This window comes from Podarcis pityusensis (genome assembly GCF_964106645.2).
Source record: "Podarcis pityusensis genome assembly, chromosome: Z".
Lineage (NCBI taxonomy): Eukaryota > Metazoa > Chordata > Lepidosauria > Squamata > Lacertidae > Podarcis > Podarcis pityusensis.
In genome coordinates this window covers 15,913,925-15,932,030 of record NC_138044.1, presented here as the reverse complement: position 1 = coordinate 15,932,030, position 18,106 = coordinate 15,913,925, and the positions used below count along the sequence as shown (strand labels likewise).

The 18,106-nt window shown below is 45.3% G+C and overlaps 2 long non-coding RNA genes across 8 annotated transcripts in view; one reads left to right on the top strand and one right to left on the bottom strand.

Annotated features, from left to right (window-relative positions):
* The window catches only part of LOC308468476, a 29,733-nt gene extending 15,982 nt beyond the window's left edge, over nucleotides 1–13,751 (bottom strand). For 3 of the 7 annotated variants that reach the window (XR_013981683.1, XR_013981684.1, XR_013981685.1), the window contains exon 1: nucleotides 3,025–5,865. This is a non-coding gene — a long non-coding RNA (uncharacterized lncRNA). Of the gene's footprint in view, nucleotides 1–3,024; nucleotides 5,866–11,341 lie in introns of those variants that run through there. The other 4 variants (XR_013981679.1, XR_013981680.1, XR_013981681.1 and 1 more) reach the window with 3 other exon arrangements.
* An 11-nt stretch (nucleotides 13,752–13,762) lies between these two features.
* LOC308468478 lies at nucleotides 13,763–18,081 on the top strand. The gene is made up of 3 exons (XR_013981687.1): nucleotides 13,763–16,378; nucleotides 16,493–16,555; nucleotides 17,532–18,081. It is a non-coding gene; the product is annotated as an uncharacterized lncRNA (long non-coding RNA).
* The last annotated feature ends 25 nt before the right edge of the window (nucleotides 18,082–18,106 follow it).

Here is an 18,106-nt window from a genome sequence, read left to right as displayed (position 1 = left end):
TTGAAGAGAAGACAAAGATTAAATACTGTTACAAACTTAGAGGCTGATGGAAAAAACATTCAGAATCCAGTGGACATTAGAAAGTGTTTCCAGAGATATTTCAAAAAATTATACACCCAAGGGCCGCAAGACGATGTTGAGATTAAACAATTTTTGGCAAAAAATGGACTATCTAAATTGTCACAAGAAAATAGGACAATCCTGAATTCTAAAATAACACGACAGGAGATTGAACAAGCCATCCAGAACATGCAACTCGGCAAATCTCCAGGACCAGATGGGCTGACCTCCAAGTACTATAAGACATTAAAAGATTATTTGATACAACCCTTGATGGAGGTCAGCAATGAAATTATGGAGGGGAAGAGGGCACCGGAGTCGTGGAAGGAAGCGTTCATCACATTAATACCAAAGTCGGAAGCTGAAAAGACACAACTTAAGAACTACCGTCCCATCTCTCTTTTAAATGTGGATTACAAAATATTTGCAGACATTTTGGCAAATAGATTTAAAAAAGTTTTAAATGAAGTAATTCATAAGGACCAGGCCGGCTTTCTCCCAGGTAGACATCTGTTTGCTAATACAAGGAACATTATTGACATTTTGGAACTTTTGCAAACAGATATAAATACAAAAGCAGTTTTAATTTTTATAGACGCGGAGAAGGCCTTTGACAATATCTCCTGGAAATTTATGATGGGAAATTTAAAAGAGATGGGAGTGGGACGGGGTTTTGAGAATGGGATTGAGGCGATATATTCAGAACAGAAAGCTAAATTGATAGTTAATAATGTGGTTACAGAAGAGTTCAAAATTGAAAAAGGGACACGACAAGGTTGCCCTATTTCCCCTTTGTTATTCATTTCGGTTCTGGAAGTGCTATTGAACATGATTAGAGGGGATCGGTTGGTGGAAGGAATTCAGGTCGGTCAGAAACAATATAAATTAAAAGCTTTCGCAGATGACCTGGTTTTGACCCTGCAGAAGCCAGAGCCCAGTACGAAAAGAGTATTACAACTGATTAATGACTTTGGTCGGGTGGCTGGATTTAAACTAAATAAACAGAAAACTAAGGTTTTGGGGAAAAATTTGACTGATACAGAGTCAGAACGGTTTCAGAATGAGACGGAACTTAATGTGGTTAAAAAAGTAAAATACCTAGGGGTAAACATAACAGCAAAAAATCTAAGTCTATTTAAGGACAATTATGAAAAATGCTGGACAGAAATTAAGAGAGACTTAGATAGTTGGTCAAAATTGAAACTTTCTTTGTTAGGCCGAATTGCTGCTATCAAGATGAATGTATTGCCAAGGATGTTGTTTTTATTTCAAACACTTCAGGTTTTGGACAAAACGGAGTGCTTTCAGAAGTGGCAGAGAGACATTTCTAAGTTTGTCTGGCAGGGCAAAAAGCCCAGAATTAAGTTTAAGATATTAACCGATGCAAAACAAAGAGGGGGCTTTGCCCTGCCAGACTTAAAGTTGTATTATGAAGCCGCAGCGTTCTGCTGGCTAAAAGACTGGCTACTTCTTGAAGACACTGATGTGTTAGATTTGGAAGGGTTTAACAATGCTTTTGGATGGCATGCATATTTATGGTATGACAAGGTTAAAGCAAATAAGGCCTTTAAGAACCATATTGTCAGAAAATCACTGTTTAATGTCTGGACAAAATATAAAGACTTGCTGGAAAATAAAACACCAAGGTGGCTTTCACCTCTGGAAGCTAAGGCCCGAAAAAGACCCAATATGGAGGCTAAATGGCCAAAATATTGGGAAATACTAGAAAAGGATGGAGACAATTGGAAATTGCAGAGTTTGGAGAAAATGAAAGACAAAGTGCGAGATTGGTTACATTACGCTCAGATTAAAGAAGTTTTTAAAAATGATAAGAAACTAGGGTTCCAGGTGGAGAAATCGAAACTAGAAACAGAATTGTTAGAACCAAAGATTAAGGTACTTTCAAGGATGTATAACTTGCTGTTGAAATGGAATACACAAGATGAAACGGTTAAATCGGCTATGATAAGGTGGGCACAGGACATTGGGTATAATATCATGTTTGAGGACTGGGAGAGGTTGTGGAGTAATGGATTGAAATTTACTGCATGTAACGCTCTGAAAGAAAATGTAATGAAAATGATTTATAGATGGTATATGACCCCAGTCAAACTCGCAAAAATTTACCACCTGTCTGATAATAAGTGTTGGAAATGTAAAGAGTGTGAGGGAACGTTCTTCCACCTCTGGTGGACTTGCCCTAAAGTGAAGGCGTTCTGGGAAATGATTTATAATGAATTGAAAAAGGTATTTAAATATACCTTCACTAAGAAACCAGAGGCTTTCCTTTTGGGTATTGTCGGCCAAGGGGTGGCAAAGAAGGACCAGACATTTTTTATGCTTGGGCCATTCAATGCCTCTCAACCTAACCTGCCTCATGGGGTTAAATGAGGAAGAGGAGAACTATGTATGCCACCCTAAGCTCCTTACGAGAAAATGGTGGGTTATAAATACAACAGATAAGTAGATAATAAATAACATTGTTCAACATTTTCAATGCAAATTTCTGCCAACCTATACATCCTTCTATTTCATTGATTTATTTTAATTTTTAAAAAATGTATATAATGTATATAATGCTTGATCGTCGACAGAACTTTTAAGTGGTTTACAAGCTGCAATTTCCCCTAATAGACACATTTTTCCAAAGCCATTTTGCCCTAAAATAAAGCATTTTCATGTTGTTTTCATGGCAGGGGGGATTAATTTTTATGGGCACTTTGCCCCAGTATATCCATTTTTAAAAACACATTATTTGGCAGGAAAACCACACTGCAAAATTCAGAGAAGTGCAAATTTCAAAGGATGCCTGAGTTTTGGTCCTTGTTGACATCCGTCTGTCTTGGATGCTCAAGATGTTAACCAAAATGAAGGCAATTGAGAAGTCGAGGGAAAACAAATGTTCTGAGCCCTTTATCACAGACAGAAGGAAGTTCTTCATTGTGAAGCCTACACCGTGAATACCTGGTTCTTCTGGATGCTCTCCTTGTCAGAAAAAGGTGTAGTATATCTCTCTGAGGCAGCCATTTGAAATGAGTCTGGTCTCCTGTAGAGTGGCAACATCAATGATGAGCATTCTCAGTTCATGGTCAATGATGGCCATCTTCCGTGAATCATTGACCTGCAATGGTCCTGACATTCTAGCTATCTTGGCACAAGACAGTTTCTTTCTTTCTTTTTTTGCCTGAAGCAGTTCAGTCCATTTGTTTAGTGACACTCTGAGTACCGAGCACCCACTGAAGCAAGTGGACTATGACAGGTCAACACTTTATTTACTGGACACTGTCCAGCTAAAGGTGGGCAGCAACTGACCAGTGAGACATAATAATCTCTCCCACCGATGAAGGCAACCTGTAAAACTGGTACCTTCCACCAATCAGGTTGAACTTACAAATTTCTGCTGGATCTAGCAGCAGCTTTTGATACCATTGATCATGGTATCCTTCTGGAGCTTCTAGAGGAGTTGGGAGCAAGGCGCATTGTTATGCAGTAGTTCTGCTCCTTACTCCTGGGCTATGTCTAGAAAGTAATGCTGGAGGATGAGTGTTCAGAGCCCTGGGCTCTCACCTGTGGGGTACCTCAGAGCTCTGTCCTCTCCCCCATGCTTTTCAACATCTATATGAAGCCGCTGGGAGAGATCATCAGGGGGTTTGGACTGGGTGTCCATCAATATGCAGATGATACCCAGTTCTACCTCTCTTTTAAATTGGAACCAGTGAAGGCAGTGATTGTCCTGTGTGAGTGTCTGGAGGTGGGTGGAGGATGGATGGTGGCTAACAGATTGATGGTGGCTAACGCCTAAACCTTTCTATCCCAGTGAAATCACTGAGATCATCTGCAGGAAGGTAGTTGGTCATTCATTTAACAAGAAACTGAGCCTTTCGGGTCATTAGCCCAGTCCTGCAGAATACTCTGCCAGTAGGATTCAGTGTGTGTCTTCTGTATCAACTTTTAAACACCTGCTGAAAACTTTTCTATTTTGCTAGGCCTGTTGTGCAGTTTTATGGTGTGTTTTTTTAAAATAATATTTATTATTTTTCCAAAAACACTAAAAAAAGAAGGGAAAAAAAGAAAAAGAAAAACAATACAACACATCAAATTAACAAAACAAGACTAAGACAATAAAATAAATCAACCAATTTCATTATCCCATCTTTCATTCACTTATTTCCATGACCTCCTCACACCTCCCTTTTTGTATTCCACTTCTGTTAATTATTTCAGCAATTCCTTTCCATCCTCCTCTGTTTTCTATCCTATAATTATCTTAACTCATTCTAACCTTATTTTTTCCCTTTAATACTCTATTAACCTATCTGTACTTAATTCCTTATAATATTTCTACTAAAGCCATATAACTTCATTTCAACATTTTTCTAACATTCATTAATTTTACAATATTTCTGTAGATAGTCTTTAAACTTTTTCCAGTCTTCTTCCACCAACTCCTCTCCCTGGTCTCGGATTCTGCCAGTCATTTCCGCCAGTTCCATGTAGTCCATCAACTTCATCTGCCATTCTTCCCGGGTGGGCAAATCTTGTGTCTTCCAATACTTCGCGATGAGTATTCTTGCTGCTGTTGTTGCATACATAAAAAAGGTTCTATCCTTCTTTGGCACCATTTGGCCGACCATGCCTAGGAGAAAGGCCTCTGGTTTCTTCAAGAAGGTATATTTAAATACCTTTTTCATTTCATTATAAATCATCTCCCAGAATGTCTTAATCCTTGGGCACGTCCACCAAAGGTGAAAGAATGTGCCTTCAGTCTCATTACATTTCCAACATTTATTGTCAGGCAAGTGGTAAATTGTTGCAAGCTTGACTGGTGTCATGTACCACCTATAAATCATTTTCATTAAGTTTTCTCTTAGGGCATTACATGCCGTAAATTTCATACTGTGGTCCTTAACTGTTGTGCAGTTTTATGTTTTATTGCTGCAAACTGCTTTGATTTTTTTAATTACATCCCTTAACAAGTTAGATGTTTCTAAACACATACACCTCTTCCCATCCTCCATCAAAGTAAGCAAGATACAGTTCAAGGACATATCCCAGTAGAGAAAAACGATTGAGGAGGGTGCAAAGGAAGGGTGATGAAGGGTGTGGCCTAGGGAGAATTTCAAGGGCCAGATAGCAAGCCCTGGAGGGTTGTTTTGGGGCCCCAGACCTGAGGTTCTCCACTCGCCCTTTAAAATAATTACTGCTGTCCTGATACAGAACCTATAGAGATTAGTTAAAATAACAAAGCAGAATGTGGCATTTTAACAAATCAACCCACAACACTCATTGTCTCAAAGCTCAAATGGATTTAAAGAGAGAGTGTGTGTTAATAGATATTGGTACCAGTTTCATCTCTAGGGAGGAAGTAGCTGCATTTCATCTCTTGGTCTTGACCCTTTACTATGCTCTTTATAACTCTCTGACTCCAAGGGGCTTCCTGCATTTTCAGGGAAGGAGGAGTTAAACACATTGAACACCAAGAAAAATCAAAGGATTATAGGTTTGCAGTTGGAGTGTCCATCTGTCAGTGTCAGAAATAAAAAAAATCCTGAAGTCCCCAGGCCTGATTGTCAATGAGAAGGCTGCTTCATTAGAACTCTCCATTCGGAGAGGCCATTCAGAATATATGCCAACTGTCTGAAAATCTATCTTCTGGTCTCTTAGAATAACTTAAATATAGACACTATTACCACCTGCCTCTGTCTCCTCCTCCTCCTCTTCTGAACCAGGGATGGGGAACTTGTGGACCTCCAAAGTTTTTGTACTATAACTGCCAGCATCCCTGATCATCAGCTATGCTGGCTGAAGCTACCGTATTTTTCGCTCTATAAGACGCACCAGACCACAAGACGCACCTAGTTTTTGGAGGAGAAAAACAAGAAAAAAAATTTTCTGAATCTCAGAAGCCAGAAGAGCAAGAGGGATCGCTGTGCATTGAAAGCGGCAATCCCTCTTGCTCTTCTGGCTTCTGGGATAGCTGCACAGCCTGCCTTCGCTCCATAAGACGCACACACATTTCCCCTTACTTTTTAGGAAGGAAAAAGTGAGTCTTATAGAGCAAAAAATATGGTAATGGAAATTGGAGTCCATCCACATCTGGAGGGCCATTTCCTTAGCACTGACTTAGCAGATGGTACAAAGTCCTCTGGAATTATCCAGGCTTGGTATATACAGCAAGACTGTGTCCTTCCTGTTTTTTGTTTTTTTAAAAATAATATTTATTACTTTTATAGATTACAAAAAGAGAAAAAAGAAAAAAAAAACAGAAAAAAGACAAAGGAGAAAAAAAAGAAAGAAAAAAAAATACAATACAATATATAAACAATGCAAAAAACAACCTAAACTCAAAACTAAACACATTAAACTAAACTAAACAAACCCCACTCCCTAACCTTAACCCTAAATGAAACAAAACAAAAACAATTTAAAAACATACATCATCTCTTTTCCGTACTCTATCTTTCATTCCCTTGTTTCCTCGACCTCCTCTCACCTCCCTTTTTGTATTCCACTTCTTTTAATTATTTCAGCAAATCCTTTCCATCTTTCTCCATTTTCTATCATATTGTAAATAATGTATTTTTTAACCTTATTTTCCATTAAAACTAAAATACTTATATATGCTTAACTCCTTATAACATTTCTGCTAAGCCCATAAAAAATCATTCCACCATTTTTCTATCACTCATTAGTTTTACCATAAGTCTATATATAAACTTTAAATTTTCCAATCTTCTTCCACCATCTCCTCTCCCTGGTTTCGGATTCTGCCAGTCCTTTCCGTCAACTCCATAAAGTCCATCAACCTGGTGATCTTATGTCCGAGGCTCTTAACTCTTTTCCAAGTCCCTTCTGCAGGTCTTCTTCATTTTCTTTAATGCTAAAGAGCAAATCTCGGGGAAACTCCAACCTGTCAATCCTTTTCTTCCTTCTGAACAGATCAGCCAAATTTCCATAGTTAAAGCTACAGTCCATAAAGTATTTCAGGGCATACTGTATTTTTTGCCCTATTGGACGCACCGGCCCATAGGACGCACCTAGTTTTCGGGGGGGGGGGGAATCAAGGAAAAAAATATGATTTCCCCCCCCCGCAGCTCTGGGAGCAGCGGACAGGCTGCATGCAGCCTGTGCACTACTCCAAGACCTTCTCCCTGCTTTTGCGGGAGGTGGCGGAATTCCCCCACCTCCCGCAAAAGCCCACAGGAGCCGTGCGCGACTCCTACGGGCTTTTCGACCAGGAGGGAAAAGGGACTGAAATGGCCAGTCAGTCCCTTCCCCCTCCTCGGGGAAAAGCCCCCAAGAGCGGCGCGCTCTTCAAAGGGTGCGCGGCTCCTGCGGGCATTTCTACGAGGTGGGGGAATTCCCCCACCTCCTAGAAAAGCCAGCAGAAGCCGCGGAGCCCCTTTAAAGAGCGCGCGGCTTTTGCCTGCTTTTGCGGGAGGTGGGGGAATTCCCCCATCTCCCGCAAAAGCCCACAGGAGGGTTGGAGAGTAGCGGGAAGGCGTCGCGTGCCTTCCCGCTGCCCCCATCCTCTGGGGCTGGCCGTGGGGGAAGCACTGCTTTCCCCACCGCCAGCCTCAAAGCCGGGTTGGAGAGTAGCAGGAAGGCGTCGCGCGCCTTCCTGCTGCCCCCCATCCTCTGGAGCTGGCGATGGGGGAAGCGCTACTCCCCCCCGCCAGCCTCGAACCTGGGTTGGATGCCCCCCATCCTCTGGGGCTGGCCATGGGGGAAGCACTGCTTTCCCCACCGCCAGCCTCAAAGCCGGGTTGGAGAGTAGCAGGAAGGCGTCGCGCGCCTTCCTGCTGCCCCCCATCCTCTGGAGCTGGCGATGGGGGAAGCGCTGCTCCCCCCCGCCAGCCTCCAACCTGGGTTGGATGCCCCCCATCCTCTGGGGCTGGCCATGGGGGAAGCGCTGCTTTCCCCCACCGCCAGCCTCAAAGAGCAGACTCTCCTGGCTTCAGCGGAAGCAACGCAAAGCCTCCAGAGCGCAGGCTTCGGAGGCTTCGCGTTGCTATCGCTGAAGCCAAGGAGCCTGCATTCGCCCCATAAGACGCACACACATTTCCCCTTCATTTTTGGAGGGGGAAAAGTGCATCTTATAGGGCGAAAAATACGGTATTTCAAGATTCCTCCAAGTCCAAAGGCCCCCAAAACTTCAATCTCCTCCAGGCCCGAGTCCATGTCCCATAAGTCAGTTAATCCCTGCATAGAGGGATTTTCCAACTTTCCTTCTTTAGTCCAAGCCGGGATCCATTCCTCAGAGTCTGACTTTTCCTAGATTCAATCATAAAAGGCCTCAACTTATAGTCCTCAATTTGCTTCTGTAAAGCCACGGATCTTACTTGTATTACTTTATGTTCAACAACAGCAGCATTCTCCCTCTCCTCCTTCTCCTCCACCATTTGTCCTGCCAAAATGGATTCCTGTACCAAGTCCTGAATTATTTCTGTGTTGGTGTTCGCTTTTTGACTCAAATTAGTCACTTTCTGTTCCAAATTATCAACTTTAAAAGTCATGTCATCCATCTTCTTGTGAAGCTGTCCCAGCGAACAGCTTATCTTACATAAAACAGTCACAATGGCCTCTCCTGTCAACATTTTTAAATGGTCCAAGGTCACTCTCTGGTTCTCAGAATCCTTATCTGCAGCTGGAAATCCCCCAGTTACATTCCTGTAACAGTTTCAAAAGCTCCCTCTAGAGGGAAACAGTCTCCACTTGTATCAGTTCTTTCAGGCACAACTCAAGCATTAAAGATAAATTTTCAGTTACTTTTCCTCTTTTTTAAACGCAGAAGAGGACAATGGAAACAGTATCTTACTCTTATTTAGCTAGCTGTCAAATCCGTTCTGTCAAATGCACTCTCTCCAAATGTCATCTGGCAGCCCGTTCCCAGGTTCAGAGCAGTGGTAATTTGATTTTTCACTCTCTCCTGCAGGCTCACTAGATCCAAAATTTCCCCCTCTTCTCCTGCTTCCAAGGGGGGTTTTGTATTTTAAACCGATGGAAATTTAATCCTTTGCCAAAAACTTTCATAGACTTTAACTTGTAACGTCTTTGCTTCAGTCTATTTACAAAAACGGAAGGCGGACTTCCTGTTTATGACCTCCCGCTTCAGTGCCAAATTAAAATATTTAAAAATCCAATTTTCCGATTTACTCACGAGTAGTTGTTTAAAATCCAATTGTCCACAGGAAAAAGTCAGCGCTCTCCAGCAACAGCAATGCGGCTTCACTCCGTGAAAAAAGCAGTCGATTCAAAGCACTGCGCCACTCACCCCACGTCGCTCCGGAACCCCAAAACAGGGTTTCCCCGTGAGTAGGGGAGGCGCAAAAGGTGCCAGCCGAATCCCAGGTTCACAAGCTTCTCCCGCTTGTGATTTCAATGGGTCTCCACCTTCGCCGTGGCAGTCAGACCCTGTTTTACACGGAGCAAGTTCCTCCCGAACGGAGGAGCTCCGCCATTGCCAGAGGCGCCAACCCGGAAGTCCTAAGCCTGTGTCCTTCCTGTTGCCTCTGGCAGATAAGCAGAGATAAATGTTGTGCTTGCCAGATTTCAGGCTCCTGGTTTTCATCTGCCCAAGTTGCTCAGAATACCTTGGTACCTCCTAGGTATGGATTCAGGTGTTCCTGCCTATGGCCCAGCCCTATTCCTTGCACTTACACCTGCTAAGTTTGGATGTGAGGACAAAGTGGACACAAAAACTGCAACCAGGGCCAGCCCAAGACATTTGGGCACCTGAGGTGGAACCCGAAATGGTCCCACCACTTCCTACCAGGGGATAAGGTGAGGAAAGATTTACATCAGGAACAACTGGGGAAGGAAGACTGACATTGGGATCTGCCGTTCTGGTAGATCCTGCTGCCTGAGGCAGTTGTCTCACCTGGCCTCATGGGTGGGCTGGCCCTGAATGGAATGACTCCCCTTGTGAAAAACTACTGCAGCTATCCTCCTTTTTACATCAGTGAAGTAATATCACTTTTCTCTTTCTCTGGACTCCGTCAGCTTCATTGCACTCATTCTGCTAACATTCTTCACCCCCATATGCAACCATATCTGTCTGTCTGTTATATATACAAACACACACTACATATCCACTGCACACTTCTCTCTAGCACTCCCTGCTGGGTGTGGAGGGGCCGTGAGGCCGCCACGGCTCAGCGTTTCCAAAGCTGTTCCCTGCTGAGCCTCGTTCTTTTTGCTCCCCTCCCCCTGCCAGTAATCAAAACAAACACTTCTGAAGATAAAACGAGTTGCAGCGGGCGCTCAAAATAAATAACTAATTTCTCCCTGCATGATCTCAAGGAGCAGGAGAGGCGTGAATAGCGAGGCCCAGTGTTGGTCCGAGCAGAACCCCCCGGAGTGGTAATTCGAAGGATGACAAACATGAGGCAAAGGAAAATGCCGAAAAATGGCTACTCCCCGTGGCCCTTTTGCAAAGGAGCTATTGCAGGGTTTGGAAATAACGAAGCCGTCGATGGGGAGAGGGGATATTTTCTCATTGAGGCTGAGTGAAGTGCCAAACAGGCTACTATTATGGCAGCTTTAAGAGGTGTACGAAAGAAGAGAAAATGGAGTGGTGGGGAAAGGGGGGCAGTGAAAAGAGAGGTGGGGAAAATGAAAATGAGAGGTGGGGTGACTGTGCAAAAAGAGTAAGTGAATTTGAGAGAGGGGATGTGGGGGGGGGGGGAGAAGGCACAGTGGGAATATTTACCTGAGAAAAATTGGCCTTCACATTATTTATTTATTTCATTTTATTTCCACAACTCATTGGCCCCCCACTCGCCTCCAAATTTTCGTAATTTCTTGAAATTTCTTAAACCTTTATATGAGAACACATTTAAGGTGTGTGTGTGTGCGCGCACACACACACCCTCCTCCCTGATAACCATGAGGGGATGGGGAGAGGGGGGGGAACCAAACACCCCAAAACAAAAGAGAATGAAAAGAGAATGTAAAGAAAACAAAATATCTACAGTTGTTGAGATGAGAGAGAGAGAGAGAGGGAGAGAGAAAGAGGGAGAGAGAGAGAGAAATGAAGGAAGGAAGAGCGAGAGAAAATAAAGGCCAGCATCCATAATTTTCTCTGTGGGGCTTTGAGGTAATTGAGCCATTTGGATAAAAATAAGGCAGCAGGCCCCTTAGGTAAAAGGAGCTTTGCAATCCAAGGAGGTTCGAATTATGCGTCTTGTATCACTTTGAATCCCCCCACATCCCTCTTACCCCCTAGCGCTACGCCGAACCACTTTCCTCTTTTCTTCTTATGTGTATTTTTTTTAAGTACCCTGTCAAAATGTCCTTAGATGAGTACAGAATTTCAGCTGTCACAACTAATTTTGATTCTCCTGAATGCGTGTGTGTGTGTGTGTGTGTGTGTGTGTTGAGAAAGGGGTGTGTGTGTCTGTATGCACAAGCTCTTGTGAGGAGAAGAGTGTTGTTGAATCAAGATTTCTTTTCTTGTCATATATATATATATATATATATATATATATATATGAATGAGAGAAAAAAGATTTACATCAAAAATTTGTTTCTGGGGAGTGTTTAAGGACTGTAATTTCCTCCTCTTTCAATTACCATTTGATGCTGTCTGATTCCCTCAGCTTCCCACCCCCACCTAAGCTTCATTTTGCCGCTGTTTTTCTTTCCTCACAAAAACGCCGTCAATCTTTCTGTCAGCTTTAAGCTGTCAGCTGCCTAGCTGATCCATTTCAAAAACACCGCAGGCCCTGGGGTTGTCAAGAGTGCCCAAATGCCAGATCGTTTTCCTTCCTGATCTTGACGTAATTTTACGGCACACTTGCCTTAAAACAGAGTTTCTTGGGGAAGGTGGCATGGAAAGCGGCCATGGTTCCTGCTTCAAGTTTCCTGCCTGGTGCACATTTGCCCCTCTATATATCTCAACATGTGTTGCCAACAGCTGTAGCTCTCTTTTTGACATCACATTTACCTCACAAAACAACAAAAGTAACTTGAAGGTGTCTGGTTGCAGCTAGTAGCACATATTATCTACAATACAAATATACAGCTTAACTGTCATGGCTTCCCCCTGCAAAAGATCCTGGGACCTACTGTTCAGTGAAGGTGCTAAGAATTATGTTTTAGGTCTGTACAAACTCCCTCCACTCAGACTTCAGGGCCCGCAAAAATGGAATGTTTTTTAATTGAGGCCTGGTATGGAACACAGGAATTTGCCTTCTATTGAGTCAGGCCAGCCCCACGCTGCTCAAAAAAGCAGTGTGGAGCTTGCATGAAGTCTGCCGACCTCCTCTCCCTCAGCTGTAGGGTGGCTGAGGGGGATGTGGCGGGTAGACGCAAGCCCCACGCTGCTGTTTTGGGCAGCACTGAGCCTGCAGGCTCCTGAGCCACTGCGTCATTCCCAGGAGAGATGTGTAGCTTGGGCGCACTGCAAGCCCCATGGTAAGTGCTGCCCCCTGGGTGATTGGTGCCCAGTGCACCCGTTGCCCCCTAGCTACGCCTCTGTTCTGCCCACTCTCCAGCAGCCACTATGAGCTGCCAAAGGGAGGAGGCTGGCAGCGGTGGCCATGGAGAGGCTCTGCCAGCTCATCCTCCTCCTGAGCTCAGCAGCGGCGGTTATGAAGGGGGACATTCCCAGATCCAAACAGAAGCTGGGAATGCTTCTGTGAATTGGTGTGTCCCACAAAAACTGGGGCGGTTGGAGGGTATGAGCTGTGTTGTTACATATGTTGTACATACATGGGTGTTTACTACTTAATGAAATACCTGTTCTAAATTACTACATTGAATCTAGGACATGGATAGGCAAACTAAGGCCCGGGGCCCAGATCCGGTCCAATCACCTTCTAAGTCTGGTCCGTGGATGGTCCGGGAATCAGCATGTTTTTACATGAATAGAATGTGTCCTTTTATTTAAAATGCATCTCTGGGTTATTTGTGGGGCATAGGAATTCGTTCATTTCCCCCCCCCCAAAAAATATAGTCCGGCCCCCCACAAGGTCTGAGGGACAGTGGACCAGCCCCCTGCTGAAAAAGTTTGCTGACCCCCGATCTAGGACTTCATTTTCACAACACATGGTGCCAGGGTGAGATGAAATGTGTGCAGGTTTTACAGAATAAGTGAGGGCTCGTCATCCTTTATCACTCTCATATGAGGCAGCAAAGGAACAGACAAGGAAGAAAAGGATGCTGACATATTCCCCTTCATTTACCTTAGTGCCTCCTGGAAATGCCCCCTTTAACGCCATCCATTTCCTCCTCCCTCTCCCCAATTCCTTCTCCTCTCAAGCTTCCTCATGCCCAGAACCCTAAACTGTCTCTCACCCATCTACCTCCCTCCCAACCATATTTTCTCTCTTCCTCCATACGCCACCTTTACGTCCACCCAATTCCTCCCTTCTCTTCCACCTTGCCATCAGAAAGCTGAAGGTGTCATATACAGAGAGACCCTTCTTCTCTGCAGCAAGGCCTTTCCTTAACCTCTCTTCAAGTTATTTTCTACAAACAAGAGTCCCCTCCTTTTCCTTCTGCTCCCACCCACTCTGCCTTTAGTCTCTTAGGAAAAGCCAATGAAAACAGCACGGTGATGGACTAGAGAAAATATAGTTGTTAAATGTTCAGAAAAAGGCAGAAGCCCAAGGCAGTACAGTGGTACCTTGGATTACATATGCTTCAAGTTACTTGCACTTCAGGTTTCAGACTCCGCTAACCCATAAATATTACCTCGGGTTAAGAACCTTGCTTCAGGATGAGAACAGAAATTGTGCGGCGGTGGTACAGCGGCAGCAGGAGGCCCCATTAGCTAAAGTGGTGCTTCAGGTTAAGAACAGTTTTAGGTTAAGAACAGATCTCCAGAACGAATTAAGTTCTTAACCTGAGGTACCACTGTATAAGTTCCTCAACTAAGTTTATTCAACATTTGTCAGTGACAACAGCTCACTCATAGGAACACAAGAACCAAACTGACTGGACAACACGATAATAATCCCAAGCATGTTGACAGCTGACAGTTGAAAGAGAATGCGCTTACTTACCATTAGAATGTTCGTCTACCAACGCTTCTACGATTGATTAGAACGCGCCTTGTAACATAAAATGTGTTGAACCCAATGCTTAACACTCCTCCCCCCAACTTCCTAACAAAAGGAACAAACATAGTCATCAAGGTGTGCCGGCCTTTTCCGCTCCCGCTGGGACTGTCAGGGTTCCTGTGCTTGAGTGGGTGACCCAGGAGGTTCCTCCAGTACGCAGGAGGTGGGTGACCCACGAGGTTCCTCTGGTACCCGCAGTCTGAGTGGGGCGGTCAGCAAGGCTGGCTCGGAAGGGGTCACTGCCGATGGATCCACTGAGGATTCCGGCCTGAAGTCGCCCTGCTGGGATAACTCAGTCACCGGCAACCCGTCTGGTTCCCACCCTGGCCTGGGCACACAATCTTCTGAAGTACCCATTTCTCTGTCCTCTGTTTTCCACTCGAAGTTCCGTGTTTGGACGTGCCCTGGCTCTGATCTGGTCAAGGTGTCTCTTCCAAACCAGTCCCTCCTCCAACCCTACATTGTAGGAAACCGGACCTGTACAGAGGGCAATGATACCAGGAACCCAACTGGGTCTGGGCCCATAGTTTTGGACGTACACAGTGTCCCCCGGGGAGAACCCTCTTGGAGCCCCCCACACCACAGTGGATGGTCATTGCTCAAGAGCCCAGTCGGGCTCCCCATAAGCAACTCCGCTGGGCTCCGGCCAGTCACTGCACTTGTTGGGCCAATAAGAACTCCACTAACTGGAGAGTCCAGTCTCTATGCACTATGCACCTGAGTGCATCTTTGGTAGTATGGACCATACATTCAGCTTGACCGTTAGTGGCTGGGTGAAAAGTAGCATGAACGAATGTGGCGGATTCCATTCTTGGTTACAAATTCTTTAAATTCCGCCGAAGTAAAAGCGGTCCCATTATCACTCACCAGTGTATCTGGCAAGCCGTGTGTCGCAAATAGCTTCCTGAGCGCATTTATAGTCACTCTAGGGGACATGGTTGAGGTCAGCACCACCTCGAGCCACCTGGACTGAGAATTGACCACTATTAGGAAGTGTTGGCCCTGAAAACGCCCCACGAAATCCACGTGCACCTGAGACCATGGGGACTGTGTGGACTCCCAGAACTATTGGTGCCTTGGGTGGATCCAGCCAGGAGACCTGGCAGGGCTCACAACGTTTCACCCAGCCCTCTATTTCTGCATCTATGCCTGGCCACCATACATAGCTATGGGCCAATGCCTTCATCCAGACGATCCCCGGGTGAGACACATGCAGCCCTTCTAAGACTTTTTTCCTTAACGGGGGGGGGGGGTCACTATGACACAGCTACCCCATAACACGCATCCTCGGTGAGTAGACAGCTTGTCTTTGTGGGCTGTGTAGCATGAAAATTCTGGACCTGGCTTCCCGGGTCACCCCCTCCCCACCTAGTCCGAGACGCGGGACAACAGCCTATCTTTCGTGGTTGTGGCAGCAATGTTGGGTTTTAGCGCAAACGGGACTCTACGGGCCTTGACCTGAATGGGTTGTACAGTGGAGTTGAGCCGTAGGGAAATCTGGGGTCCGTTGTACAGGCCCAGGGTTCCATTGACGACTGCTCGAAACTCCTGGCAGATTGATTCGAAATCTGCCCCTGGGGAAATCTGATTAAACCCTGAAATATCTAAGCCTGACGGCCCGAACCATGCTAGGCTTAGAAGGCTAGTGAATGGGCCTTCAGTTATGATGAGGTTCAAATTCTTTGTGTACTTGTTAAACTGGACCTTGAAGGTGCCCACCCCCTTTAGCTCAATTCTTTTTCTGTGGAAGTCCTGCAGCACTATGGGAGCCGGAGAGGAGGACCGCCGTTAGGGCAAAGCTCTTTCAGAGTCTTAGCAGATATTATGGAATAGGATGAGCCAGTATCCAACTCTATAGTGCACGGGGTTCCCTCTATCTTGAGTTGTACCCTAAGCTTATTGGACCCCAGAGACGGAAGCTGAAGTACCCTGGCTGGAGAGGTGGACTGTAACTCCTCTATGTAGGCCTCATGGACACGTTGCTTGGGTCATGCTGCAGAGGTCTTGAAGCGGCAGACTCGACCAATGTGCCCAGTCTTCCCACAACGGCGACATGTGGCGTCCCAAAACCTGCATGTCCGACGCTCGTGGTTTTCTCTGCAGCTGGCACAGGTCCCTCGTGTGTCAGATGAACGCTGGTTCAATGATGCGCTTGTAGCTTGGGAGTGGTGGTGTCGGTCGGATAGGTCCGAAGCTCAGTGGACATCCTCATTGTGGGGACCTACAGAAGACGACCGGTCTTGCTGGATGCGGTGAGTTCTCCTTTTGGTACGTAGGCTGCAGGCCGCCTCATGGGCGCTATCCTTCCCAAAGGCCGTGGCCATATTCATTGCTTCCATCATTGTGATGTCGTCTTTTGCCAGCAGCTTGCAGAGGAGACGGCTGTCTCGCATGCCACTGATGAACCTTTCGAGAAGTCGTTCCTCGATGTCAGCGAATTGACAATACATTGCAATCACCCGAAGCGCTATGATGTATTCACTCACTGACTCTTGACCTGTTGCTGTCTGTCTGCAAAGTCATAGCGGTGGTGGTTCTTAGTTGGCTGAGGCGTGAGGTGTCTTGTCATAGCCTGTGTCAGCTCATCAAAAGTGCATGCCTCTATGTCCCTGGGTGCCACCAGACCTTCCAGTAGAGTGATGGTGGAACTTCCCAGCACCATCAGTAGCACATCCACCTTGTCTGCCTCCCTAGTGAAGCCTTGTAGTCGGCCGTAGCTCTTTATTTGGCAGAGCCACTGCGGCCATTCTGCAGGATGGCTCATATTGAAGTCCGGTGGCGGCCGACTATGACTGGTAGCCATCCTCAGACCTGGAGCAGTCGCTTGTGTGATTGTGGGTGGTTGCGAAGAAGTGGCAGGCGCGGTCTCGTTTCCAGGACTATTTGCTGAGTCCAGCGTGGTGGTGAGGTCGCGCTTACTGCGAGGCAGCAGGCGGTGGTGCTGCGGTGCAGTCTTGGGCCTCTGGCAGCCGGTGGGAGCTCATCAACATCCCATCCTTGTTGCCAATGTTAAATGTTCTGAAAAAGTCAGAAGCCCAAGGCAGAATAAGTTCCTCAACTAAGTTTATTCAACATTTGTTAGTGACAACAGCTCACTCATAGGAACACAAGAACCAAACTGACTGGACAACATGCTAATAATCCCAAGCATAAACTGACTGTTGACAGTTGACAGTTGAAAGAGCATGCGCTTACTTGCCATTAGAACGTTCGTCTACCAACGCTTCTGTGATTGGTTAGAACACGCCTTGTAACATAAAATGGGTTAAACCCAATACATAACAATAGTAAAGAGAGACATACCCTTTTTCTTCAATCATGGAACTCAAGGTGATGTATGTGTAGTTCCCAGATAGTCTTCTATTCAGATTTTGATCAGACCCAGACCTGCTTAACTTCAGCAAGCTGCTGGTCTCGTGTGCCTTCAAGATCATATCCCAGGACTTTTTACAGGGCAGTCTGTTATTCCAAAGTGTTCTCCATTTGAAGACCACCTAGTGCAAGTTCAGCGTAAAGATAAGAAAAGAGATCAGAGTCCTTGAAATATATGTTTATCAGTAGCGAGCACCTGGACAGGTCACCTGGTCACATTCTTCCCCATTACAGGGAAATGTATTTATCTTTACATTATAGTATTTGTTTCTAATTTGTAACTATAGATCTAAATGAGTGCATAATTTTTTAGTGCAGATTTGTTTTCCTCATTCAGGGGTGATGCACTTCCTTCATGGGGGACAGTGGATAAATGGCCACCATAATTTCAACCCTACACATAACGCTATGGATAAGGAATAAGTGTCATAAATAAATCAAAATAAATATATAAACATATTTTATTGGCATCCGTCTGTCTCGAGAGACAACGAAGTGCACCTCTGGGTTGAAGTCAAACAGCCGTGTTAGCAGCATTGAAGTGAGCTCCCAGGGGTGCAAACCTGGGAAGTGTGTACAGAGGTCCTGGGCTGCCCAGACAGTGGTCC